A 12,791-nucleotide genomic window follows, 5' to 3' on the forward strand; every position below is an offset into this window, starting at 1 on the left:
CACTGTAGTGAACCCCAGTGCCTATTCCCACCCTAAGAGGCCATCCTTCTCATAAAGGATTATCTCCAGAAAGGCTTTATTTATATTACTGGGGAGGTCTTCTGCCTACAGTGCAATATAAGTGCTGTATATACTTAAGAAAAGTTATTTTTATGGAGGTCCGCCAAGTGCATTCTGACTACTTCCTAATTTTGCCCATGAACATTCTGTTTATGTGAAACGTCTTGCCAATTCACAGTAAATATATGACCAAAACATGGGCGTTGTAGTGATTGAATACACCAGCCCTGAAGCCAGACCGCCTGGGTTCAAATTTCAGTTGTTCGCTTATTAGCAGCTTACTTGCTGGAAGTTATGAATTGTCTTCATCTGTTAAAATGGGGGGGGCAATCAGCATCTACTCACAGGGTCCACATATCAATCAAAGCTCAGAACAGCCTGTCCAATAGCAATATATACGAGCCACAAAAGACATTAAAAACTTTCCAGTATTTACACTGAAAAAAAAAAAAGAAACCCATATGTAACCTAATATGTCAAAAATACTATCACTTCAAAACGTAATCAATATAATAAATATTAGTGAGATGGTTTACATTCTTTTGTGGTAAAGAACACATACATCTGATTTCCAGCTGTCATATCTCGACCAGGACTAGCCATATTGGAAGTGCTCAATAGTCACACGGAACTGGTGGCTGCTGTATGGACCAGCGCCGCTCTAGACATGTCCAGCACGTAGTATGTGCTAAGGGCTGACTCTTAGCAGAAGCATGGTCGCTGTTACCATACCTCGCCTGGAGTAAAGCAATCTATCAGGTGAGTCATCCGGAAGACAGGCCTACATTTGGGGATAAATTAATAGAATTTTCTTTTAGCCAGTCACTTACTGGATCTCTGTATTTTAATTCACAGCTGCAAGATAAAATACACTGTTCTGACCTATGCAAATGAACAATTTACATAAATGGGGCCGCTGCCCCCATCTCATTTTCTGGTTATCCCTGTTCCGGGGTGGGGCTGGCGGGGTGGGATTAGTTGTCTCCCCACATGCGGAGGGCCCTGGACCACTAGCAGGGGAAAAGCAGGCGAGGGGGTCGGTCCTTTAAAAAAGGTGCGGGGGCGGCGAAAGGAAATCCGAGCCTTGCGCACAACAATTACGACCATGGGGAAGGGCCTCGTTTAGGGGGCCGGGGGCCGTGGGTGCCAGAAGGGGCAACAATGCAGGCGGACGAATTCCGAGAGCCAGCAGATTCTGCCGACTCAAGCGAGCGTCCGCAACCCCGACGCGCGGGCCCGGGACGGTGGCGAAGGTGCCGAGCGGCGAGCAGTGGAACGTCCGGGTACCGTCCCGGCTCTGGGCCGCAAACACTGCCTGGGCCTCCGCCGCTCGCGCCCACTGTCTCCCGGCTCCTGAGTGGCTGGGGGGCCGGGATTAACCTTTCACCGCCGAGCTCTGTCCAATCACAGGCTCGCTCTCATGCCGGCGCGGGGCGAGTGGAGCGTGGGGGCGCGGAGGGGGCGGTGCGGACGCCGGTCGGATTCTGCAAGCCGGTGTGCGCAGTTGCCGCAGGCCGTGCGCGGGCTGCGGGCGAGCAGGGCGCTGCGCAGTCTCCGCAAGCGCCGGCGGGAGGGGTCGCGGCGGAGGCGCGGCGCAGCGCGGCGCAGGCTGCTTCAGGCCCAGGTGAATGGAGTAACCTGACAGCGGGGACGAGGCGACGGCGAGCGGGAGGAAATGGCGGCGGCGGTGGCGGCGCCGGGCGGCAGCGGGAGGCCTGGGCTGTGACGCGCGCGCCGGAGCGGGGTCCGATGGTTCTCGAAGGCCCGCGGCGCCCCGTGCTGCAGGTGAGGCGGGATTCCGCGGAGCCGCTTTGTGTCCGGGGAGGGGAGCGGCCCCGCCTGGCCCCGCGCCTGCCTGGGCTCCGAGGCCCGCGTGGGCGCCCGGCCTGGGGCCTACGGTGGCGAGACTCGCGCGGACAGATGGCGCGGCCTCGCCTGGTCCCGGGCGACGCGGCCTGTGGGCCGGACGTCCACGCCGCCGGGCTTTGCGCCTCCCCGACCCCAGCGCCCATCCTGATTCGGTGCTTTCCAGGGACTTTGTGCGGTCGCCCTGGCACCGGACGGGGACGGGGTCGCGGGCGCCGCCGCTCCCGGAGTGGAGCGGGTCCTCGCAGGTCGCTCCCGGCCCGCGGAGAGTGGGGGTTTGACAGGTCCGGTTACGCACACGACGGTGGTACGGAGTCAACCGCCGCGTCTCGGGAGCATCCTCGGGAGCCTGCTTGGTGGCGGTGGCCGCGTTGGGCCTCCTGGGTGGACACCTTCGAGGGGGCGGGAGGAAAGGAAGCCGGGCCGTCCGCGCTGGCAGGAAAGCGCGAGACTTCGGGGCGCGCCCGGCGAGGATTGTTCGTGTTTATTGGCAGGTGACCAGATCTGGGTCCCCAGGGACGGGTGGCCGAGGCCATCTTTAAGCCCCTCCTGTCCGGTGTTTTTGTGCCAGCACGCCTGGACTCTGCAAAGGGGCTTTCTTGAGGGTTTTCAGTCTTTGGGGAAATCAGTATATGTTTTAAGTTGGCACGGCAGATTTTTTTGTAGATTTTCCGGAAAAGCTGAGCTGCCCGATAGCTTTGCCCGCAGTACAGAACTAACAGACCACTTAATGTATCTTTAATGGCCTGAAGATTTGCAAAGACAGAGATGAGTGGGGCTCCTTGCTGTACAGTGTTTAGTCAGTGCTTTTGTGAAGAAAGTCATGCTTATGGGGACACGTTACTTAACCCAGATGATAAGTCTATTGTTGTGACTATCACGGTTTAAAAAATACTCATCTGATTAAAGAATATTACTTTGAAGTCTTTGCTTCTTGACGTGCTTTGGTCTTTAACTTTTCTGAATCTTCACAATTCTGATTTTCAGTTGTCTTCGTGTTGCTTCTTTTTCAAATGCAGCACACTCAGTGAATGGAAAGGGGTACAAATTAGGAGTCACTCGGAAAATACTTTTAAAAAATGTGCTTCAATAAAAGGTTAACTCCATTGCAAATATAGTGTCCTAAACATTAAATTTTTGAAATAAAAATATCCATCTTAACCCAGAGCTCCAATAATTTATTAGAGGGTGGATGATGGTACAAGATGCTGAATGAGGCTGCTAGTGAATAGTAATTTTAGTATTAATATCTTTGGGAACTAGGTTGCCGTAATCAGCTTATTTTGCAGTGTTGTCTTTAAAGCTAGCTAGTAGCTATCTGTGGCATATGTATATTATATGTAATATATGCTGTGTATACTTACATATATAATTATTTCAAAATTTTATTTTAGGACATAGTTTATAAAACTTTAAAGATTAGAAACACTACAAAGATTGCTTTTAATATGATCTTTATGAACATTTAAATGGCAGTGTTGGATAATGGACTTACTGAAGGCATCAAAATGCTGATTTAAGAAAAGATGAGCACATTTAATTTGGGGAGAAAAGACCTTCTTTTCCTGTAGTTATTTCAATAAGGGCTTGTTTTACTTTTTATGCTGTCATCTCATGATTAAAGGTTAAGTTCTGTCTACTGTATTATATCTGTGGCACTGTGTATGTGTTGTAAAGTGAGGTGGTTTTGCCATTGCTGAATTTTATTGTCTTGATTTAGAAGACATTGTATTTTGATGTGGCTCATGATTCTTATTTGATAGTGATTTTGTGGTAGTATATAGTGGGTAGTACTTTCAGTGTATTGCTGTCTTCAAAGGAGGATGACTTTTATGGCATTGAGAGATTTATTCCCTGCCACTGTCTGATGTGTGAGATGCTTGTTTCGTTTGAGAAAATAGGTATTTCATCAACATTCTCTCCCTTGTGACCCTAACATCCTGTGGTCATTACTTGTGGCAGAGGAGAGAAGGGAAAACATTTATTCATAAGAAGTTCCTCCTTAACTGTGTGCCAAGATGTTTCAGGTGCTTTTATGTGTGTTCTTATTTAATCCTCACCGTGACCCTGAGACAGACTTGGTATTGTCTTATTTTACATGCAAGGAAGCTAAGACTCAGAGAGTTATGAATCTAGAAGTGGCAGAGCCAGGATTGAATCATGGTTTGATTTAAAAATCTTTGCATGTGGGCTGTCTTCCTTACGTTGCATTGCTGTTCCAAGTGGATTTTAGGGAAAAAACCTGTGTAACTTGCAGGTAAGTTTTTAGTTAATACTTGTTTAATGAATGGAACTCTGTCTTAAATGTTCAGGTGACCTTTGGTTATCTGAATAATTAAGATTTTTAACTTTTTTTGTGGTAAAATATAACAAAATGTACCACTTTAACCATTTTTAAGTGTACAGTTTTGTGGCATTAATTACGTTCATATTGTTTGCCTGCCATCACCACCATCCATCTCCAGAACTTGTTCATCTTTCTCAACTGAAACTCTGTAGCCATTAATCACTAACTCCCCATTCCACCCTCCTCCCAGGCCCAGGCAACCACCATTCTGTTTTCTGTCTCTATGAATCTGCTACTCTTGGAACCTAATTGAAGCAGAATTGTACAACATTTGTCCTTTTGTGACTGGCTTGTTTCACTTAGCATTGCATCTTCCAGCTCCATTCACGTTGTAGCATGTGTCAGAATGTCCTTCCTTTTTAAGGCTGAATACTATTTCATTCTGTATGTATGCACCACATTTTGCTTATCCATTAATCCCTTGATGGACACTTGGGTTGCTTGTACTTTTTTGGCCTTGTGAGTGATGTTGTTATGAACATAGGTATACAAATACTTGCTTGAGCCCCAACTTCTGCTTCTTTTGTGTATACCCGGAAGCGGTCGGATTGTTTCTAGATCATCAGAACACTAGTCTCAGAACTTATTGCAGTATGAGTTTTCTCAGGGTTTTTCCAGGTGGTTATACTTCCCTACAAATAGGAACTTTTTATTAATAGAAGACTTTAATCTTCTTGAGGCCCAGGATTTACTTGTTTTTATGATCTCGGTTCCCACCAGTGTTTGGCAAGTAACTGAATTCATTCAGTTGATCCATCATGGAGCTATGTTCTGCTCTGTTGATGTCAGAGGAAGGTACTGGTCAGGTCCCTTTTTAACTTGTGTAAATAGTTAAGTTGGAGCCAAGTGATTTATCCTTGTGCTCTGCATTTTGGACATTCAAGAGTTCAGCTCATTCTCAAAGCCCGATGGATGTATGTGTTTTATTATTTGTCTGCTTTGAGAAAGGATTTGAGATGGTCTTACGATAGATGTTTGAGAGGACAGTGAAAATAGTGGTGAAGGTTGAGGGGTAGAGTGTGGAGGGAATTAGATGAGAAGCTCAGCACAAGGATAATTAGCATCTGCATGTCACTAAAGTTTTTTTTTTTTTAATATTTTATTAGTCAAAGCAAAAGAGGAAACAGGACTAATTATAGTTGGTATTGATTGGTGAAAGGAAGTATAGCAGTTAATCAGGAGAAGCAGACTTTTCTCTTGTATGATGAATAAGCATTTGAATTCTTATGTAAAATGACATTAACAATATATGGAGAAAACGTTTTACATTTTATAAATGATGGAGAAATAGTTTTCACATGCCCTTTTAGAGAAACTGGATAAAGGCCTCAGACATAATGGAAAAGCGTTAGTAATGTAGGTATACACGTTCTGGTGATTTGATTCATGAGTTTAGTTAATTTCTCTTTCAGACGATGTCCATCATATATCAGTTGTCTCATTCAGGCTTTTGACAGACGCTGAGTAATAGTCCATTCACAGTGTACTCTTTTCTGGATAGTACAGGCAGTCAGGATTTTCCAGATTCTCTCTGCCTGTCTTTAGGAATTGTGTGTTGGTCTAAAAAGTAGGATTGCTTGTATAGTGGTATAGCCTTATTTTTGAGGTCCAGCTGATGAAATTGAAATTTTCAGTCATGTAAGAAGGCCTTTGTTAAAATAAATTTTGAGTACAAAATGGCTTTCCTATTTTCCTAGAATTGTCAGTGAATTGTTGGTTCTCCTTTAATATGCAAATTTGCTATACATTTTAAGTAGGTGGCTAAGAAGATGCCACAAGAAAACATTGTCTGAGGCTGTCAGTAAGACTTACTAGAAATAAGACACGAAAGACTTGAATTTTGGCCTTGCTGTTCTGATGTTTGAAGCTCATCGTGACACTAAATGTGCCGTGTTAAGGTTTATGGAATGGTAAGGATAGTAAGGGTAGAATAGAGCAGTGCTGGCGTAAAGACAGTGCTCATCTTTGTTGAGTGAATAAGTTACTTTTATATTCGTTTTTAAAGGACTTAGAAGCTAACAGTTTTATGGAAAGTAATATTGCTTGTATATTAAGGCTTTTAAAAAGATCATTACTGTTCTGATTTTGGACAGATCATGCTGCCTCATTCTTCATTAGTGAGGACTTACTATGTACACAGAGACATTGTGGATGGAGAGAAGGATTTCATAGAAGAAAGTTGCTGTGAAATTGGGAGTTTTCCTGGTATTGTAGGCTTTCTCATGCTGAAGCTGGCTAACCCTCGGTTCTTTCTCAGGTGACGGCTCAATGTGTGCAATAAAGTAAGAATTTAGAAAACACATTTGGAAATTCTTTTTTGATTAGAATATGTCAGCACACCAGTTCAGAATTTTAAAAATAATGTGCTTAAAGAACTCAGATAATGAGAGAAGGATCTCAATTTAAGAACTGATCTTTGACATGATGTAGAAAGGTTCTTTGATTAAGGAGTTAAATCAGTAACTCTGTTTGAAGGGAAAGAGAAAGGCAGTAGACTTTGAGATATTTTTTTTGAGAGGGCGAATTTAACATGCTGAGCCCAGAGCTTCGCGTGGCCTCTCCTCTCGCCCATCCTGCTGCACTGCCATCGCTCATGGGTAGCTCTGATTAGTGGTATTTTAAGCTTTTTCCATTTTGCAGAATTAAATATTAGTATTTTATCGAAGCATTATAAGGACGTTTAAGAGCAAGTTTTTGGTGTCAGAGAGACCAGGGTTCAAATTCTGATTCCTCCAGTTTAGCTGAGGAGCACAGGGTGTCTGGCAGCCTTTCTGAGTCAGCTCCCTCATCTGAAATCCGCTCATAATAATAGTACCTACTTCTTGAGGTTGTGAGGAAAAAGTGAGTTTCTTAAACTCTTAACCCAGTTCTGTCACATAACCACCATTTCATAAAATTTAGCTGATGTTATTTTGCTTCAGATACGTACATTAGAGGAAATTTTGCTCAAGAATATATTCTTAATGTGATTTGATGATATTGTGATTTCCCCCAGAATTATGAATATTGAGATGTTATGCTTAGCTTTATAATGGAAGATGAAAAAGAAAAGAGGGCTTGAGTGCAATATTTCACAGACAGGTATTCTATATGAGGATTGTCTGTATTGGGTCAAATGGTTCAGCTACCTTAGCTGGGTCTCTATAATAGTGACCAAACATAATAGTGCCTTAAGTATTGCTCAATTTCCCTATATAACTATCATTCTTCTATTATGTATGAATAACTGCATCATCCTTGAATCTATATTTTGAAGCAGCATAAACTTTATATATATATATCATATGTACTTGGTATAGTCCAGTGATTCTTATTCTTTGGAGACTCCTGATTTGACAAAAGATACGAATCTTATCCCCAGAAAAATGTGCATGTGCATATTTAGAATTTTATATACAGTTACAGGAGGTGCAGGGACGCCTGCTGAACCCCATCTGTACACGCTGATGTAGCTATATGAACACAAATAAAGACAAGTAATAGGTTAACCAAGGATAAAAAAATTTCAGATAATTGAGGCAGACATGATTGGTGGAATGAATGAACAATGTAAAATAACGAGTGGTTAGGAAATCTGTGTTCTAGTTTGGCTTTGCTTCTAAATAACTAGATATGTTAAGGGCAGGTCACCCTGGCCTTTCTAGACTTAGTTTTGGTTTTCTCACTTTTAAAATGAGAACATTTGTAAGACTCCAGGCTGTCTTATAGTCGGTAATCTTTGAAGCATCTGTATAATTCAGGGACTTCTCCATTTCAAGCTGAATCTAAACTACGTATGAGACTTGGAAAAGAGAGGCTGCATTTACTGAGCATTGAGGTTTGTATGTAGTGACTGTAAGAAAGTAGGTGATGGAATTGTGAGCTGTTCGGAGCAGGAAAGGTAAGGTGAAAACCATGGGAAGTAAGGCTTGGAAAGTAGGTCAAGTTGGATTGTGCCTTGAAAGGACGGCCAAATCTTTCAGAGACAGTTGAGTCTTTTCATCTTTTATCTCTGCATCTAGTACAGCTTAGTGAATGATTGTGAATGAATGAGAGTCTGATGGGAACTGTTTAAACTCTTGATCTGATCAATATGATGAAGAGCAAGTAACCCACTGAGAGGCCTCTGGTACTATTAAAGAGGAAGAAAGTATTTGATAGGCACCTTCGTATTTTAATTGTAAAAGCTTATTATATTTTTGTACGGGACTTCCCTGGGGTTTCAGTCGTTAGGATTATGCGTTCCAGTGCAGGGGGTGCGGGTTCCATCCCTGGTCGGGGAGCTAAGATCCCACATGCCTCGTGTCCAAAAGGCCAGAACATAAAACAGAAGCAATATTGTAACAAATTCAATAAAGACTTTAAAAGTGGTCCACATTAAAAAAAAAAAATCTTAAAAAAATGCTTATTATATTTTGTACATAACACTACCGGGATTACCTACCTTTTCCAAGGGTCTTGTATATTGTATAGCTAAACATTAAAAAGAAAAAACCCCTAATTTTAAAATCTTTATATGTACCTGTTACATATAATAAACTCAAGTAATTTATTTATCTTAGACCAAACATAATTTTGGTGTTCAGAGGAAAATGCATAATTTGTTGATTAAAAACATACGAACAAATAATAGAACAACCTAAATTAGGCATTTAAATGTAGTGTGTAAATTCTACTGGAGTTAAGGCAAGCTATAATTTCCAAATGCTATTAGTGCTTAAAAAGAGTAATTCTTTATTGCTTACATAACACATGGACTTCAGTTTCCAAACCTTCTTCAATAAAATATGTGAAATGAAGCATTGTCAAAGGGTGCTTTCTTTTGGGGATAATTTGTAAAAAAAAGTTTTTGTTGACATATGACAGAATTCTGAAGGAGAATATTTATTGTTATTATTTAAAATCAATCTTTGTACATCTCTAGCTTTTCTGTTGCTGAACATTAGGAGAATTCAGGGAAGTTTTTTTTTTTTTTAGATTTATTTATTTATTTTTGGCTGTGTTGGGTCTTCGTTTCTGCGCACAGGCTTTCTCTAGTTGTGGAGAGCAGGGGCTACTCTTTGTTGTGGTGCACAGGCTTCTCATTGTGGTGGCTTCTCTTGTTGTGGAGCACGGGCTCTAGGCATGTGGGCTTCAGTATTTGTGGCACGTGGGCTCAGTAGTTGTGGCTTGCGGGTTCTAGAGCGTAGGCTCACTAGTTGTGGTGCATGGGCTTAGTTGCTCTGCGGCATGTGGGATCTTCCTGGACCAGGGTTCAAACCCGTGTCCCCTGCATTGGCAGGCGGATTCTTAACCACTGCGCCACCAGGGAAGTCCCCGGGAAGTTTTTTTACATATGAATTGGGTCCGTATTTTGGCCAGGAGTAGGGAAAAAAATAATTTTCCTAAGGCCTCTTTAGCATGCACACGCTTATACATGTGCACGTGCATGCATGTACCCACACATACATGTACACATGCAAAACATAACTTATACCTACATATATACATGTATGAAGTCTGTGTCTTGCCTCAGCAGCAAATGCTCTGGCAAAATGCTTACCTGTGTTGTCTATATTGAGTGAAGAAAAAGTTACATGGTACATTGTAGTTTCTATAATATTAATTAATCTAGTTTATTTCACTATGTCTGAACCCCCTTTATAATGATCTGTCTTAAGGTAGCACTTAATTCATTTCACTAGAGAAAGAAGTCATTATGTAGTTTCTGTGTCAAGCAGTAAATCATGTTTAGTCTTCAGTTAAATGTAATAAAGGTATTGAAAAAAATGGTGAGATATATAGTCTGTTATTGTGTATTTATTGAGCACCTAAACTAGAAAGGCCAAGAGAAATATCCATCGTCAGGGCTGATTTCAGTTGCTAAGGCTTTATAATTAAAGCAATATTTACTTATATGTGTTTATGCAGATTCAGTTAAAAGTAAAATATTCAGTGGGCATCTGTTAATCTTAAAATGGATACATTCTTTTTCAATCCCCTGAGGAGATCAAGGGGAACATATCCAGATACATATTTTGACCGGCAGATCAGTGTAAATGGGCACTTCCTTTGAGACCATAGTGTTTTGTATATTGTGAAAATAAAAATAGGAATCAGACAAAATTTTAAGCAGAATTCTACCTCTCCCATTCATTAGCCACATGGCCTTGGGCAGGTTATTTCAAATCCCTTTAAAATGGAGATGATAACTTGTCTTAGTGTTGCTTAGTGGATTAAACCAGATAATAGAATATAAGTGCTCAATAAAGGTAAATTTTCTCCCTTTCCTTCTTTACTCTGGGAGCTTTTGATATTTCATACTTGCCATGGTATATGAAGAATTTTTACACATTGTATTAAGGGTTGTTTACTTCTCTTTTATTTTATTTTTAATTTTATTTATTATTATTTTTTGTGGTACACAGGCCTCTCACCGCTGTGGCCTCTCCCGTTGCGGAGCACAGGCTCCAGACGCGCAGGCCCAGCGGCCATGGCTCACGGGCCCAGCTGCTCCGCGGCATGTGGGATCTTCCCGACCGGGGCACAAACCAGTGTCCCCTGCATCGGCAGGCGGACTCTCAACCACTGTGCCACCAGGGAAGCCCCATAAGCAGTTTTTAATTAAATTTCTTTAAAAGCTATAGGCTTCTCCACATTTTCTCTTTCTTAGATGGTAATTTTGGTAAATTGTATTTTTCAAGAAATTTGTCCATATCATCCAAAGTGTTCTCCAGAGTAAGATATAATTGATATTAAAACATAACCAGGGCTTCCCTGGTGGCGCAGTGGTTGAGAGTCCGCCTGCCGATGCAGGGGACACGGGTTCGTGCCCCGGTCCGGGAAGATCCCACATGCCGCGGAGCGGCTGGGCCCGTGAGCCATGGTCGCTGGGCCTGTGCGTCCGGAGCCTGTGCCTCGCAACGGGAGAGGCCAAAGCAGTGAGAGGCCCACGTACGGCAAAAAAAACAAAAACAAAAAACAACATAACCAGATAAAACTTTGCTCTATGTGGAAAAAATTACAACTTTTTAAGAGAGTCATTTAATGATTTAATATAAATAAATACTCTTTGTTGTGGTGTATGGAAGAATAGAAGTGTTTAATGTCACTGAAATTAGGTTTTTTATGTCCTTAGAATTTAGGCACAAGTATGATTTATATGGACAAATTTAGTTCCCTGAAAACTAATAGAGTTAGTTTCATGAAAATGATATTCAAAAGCTGTCAGTATGTGACATCTTTAATTAGATTGGAAGCTAAATTTTTAATCTTTGGCCAAAGTTCACTCTGGATAAATTTGACTAATGAATTATAATTTAACATATTCTTTGTTGTTCTTGGAAGGATTGTTTCTAAGTGATAGTAAATAAAAATAAGTAGTTAAGGTATGAAACAGTAGTATTTTAAAAACCTTCCGGGAGGTGGGGGGCAGTCAGTATTCAAATGGCCTCTACCTAAGAGTTGCCTATTAGTGGTGAGAATTGTCAGCCTTTCTTCATGTATTCAGATAGATCCTGCTTGTGCCTGGTACTCGGATTGGTTCTGGACATATGGATTATATATATTACATTACTGTCTTTTAACTGATATTGTTAACTTTGTGAAAATGTGACACTGGAGCTGAGACTTGAAGATTGAGGAGCAGATGGCCAGGGGATGGTGTGTGCAAAGGCTCTGAGGTAGGAAAGAGCTTGGTGGAGGGCCTAAGGCCCTGTGAGTAGTGGGAGACGGGGGAGTTACCCAGCCCCAGTCAGGGAGAGGGAGAGGCAGGGTCACACATAGTAAGGATTTTAGATTTTATCCTAAGTGCAAAGGGAAGTCATTGAAGGTTTTGAGCTGTCTTGCTGTCCTGGTTTGATTCATCACGTTTCTCGTACCCAGAGTCACCTGGAGCTTTACGCTCCATGAGTACTATACTTTTGATTTTAATCCCTTTGTTTTTTTTCTGGGACTGATGCTTGTTGGTAGTCCTTGGCGAGAGGTTGAGTTTGGCAAATGACAGCTACTTCTTCTGCTCTTAGTGTTGGATACTGTGTCTCAGTCACATTGTCTATTTGCCATTCAGACAGTTTACTTACTGAGTAGGTCCCTTAGAGGTGCCAGACTTTATCTTTGCAATCATGTGTAAGCAGATACATATGGGGTATCCTCGTGGCTTTGCTCATGTTCAAACAATGTAGGATTAAAAGCACTAGGATACGGTATCCTTGCAGGATACGGTAGCCGCCAGTTTTGTCCTTTGGTCCAGTGTGGGCGCTTGCCTGTTTTTTTAAAGAGGACTATAACAATTCTGAAAGGTGGGACCAGTTATAGTTTTGGTTCTTGCTCTTCTTCCCATTCTCAGTAGTCCCCAGATTTGTGAACCATGTAGCATACTCTTAATTGACTCTCAAGGAGAGGCTCTGAGAGTCTTTTTGAGCATGGTTCCCGCAGTCTCTCACCTCTTCTCTCCAATATGTGCAATTCCTTTTTCCAGAACAAACATCTTACCTATTTTTTTTTTAGTGATTTGCGTAGTTGACTTACGCTAGAGTTAAATGTGTGTGTTGTGGATTAT

The 12,791-nt window shown here is 42.0% G+C and overlaps 1 protein-coding gene across 6 annotated transcripts in view; it reads left to right on the forward strand.

The window, feature by feature from the left end:
* The first annotated feature begins 1,192 nt into the window (after positions 1 to 1,192).
* Positions 1,193 to 12,791, forward strand: part of DICER1 (dicer 1, ribonuclease III) — a 68,137-nt gene continuing 56,538 nt past the window's right edge. For 4 of the 6 annotated variants that reach the window (XM_079912320.1, XM_079912322.1, XM_079912323.1 and 1 more), the window contains exon 1: positions 1,193 to 1,845. The gene's annotated coding sequence lies outside the window, so the exon portion shown is untranslated. The remainder of the gene's footprint in view (positions 1,846 to 12,791) is intronic. The other 2 variants (XM_079912321.1, XM_079912325.1) reach the window with 1 other exon arrangement.

The sequence above is a fragment of the Stenella coeruleoalba genome, assembly GCF_951394435.1.
Source record: "Stenella coeruleoalba genome assembly, chromosome: 2".
In the NCBI taxonomy this organism is placed as follows: Eukaryota; Metazoa; Chordata; class Mammalia; order Artiodactyla; family Delphinidae; genus Stenella; species Stenella coeruleoalba.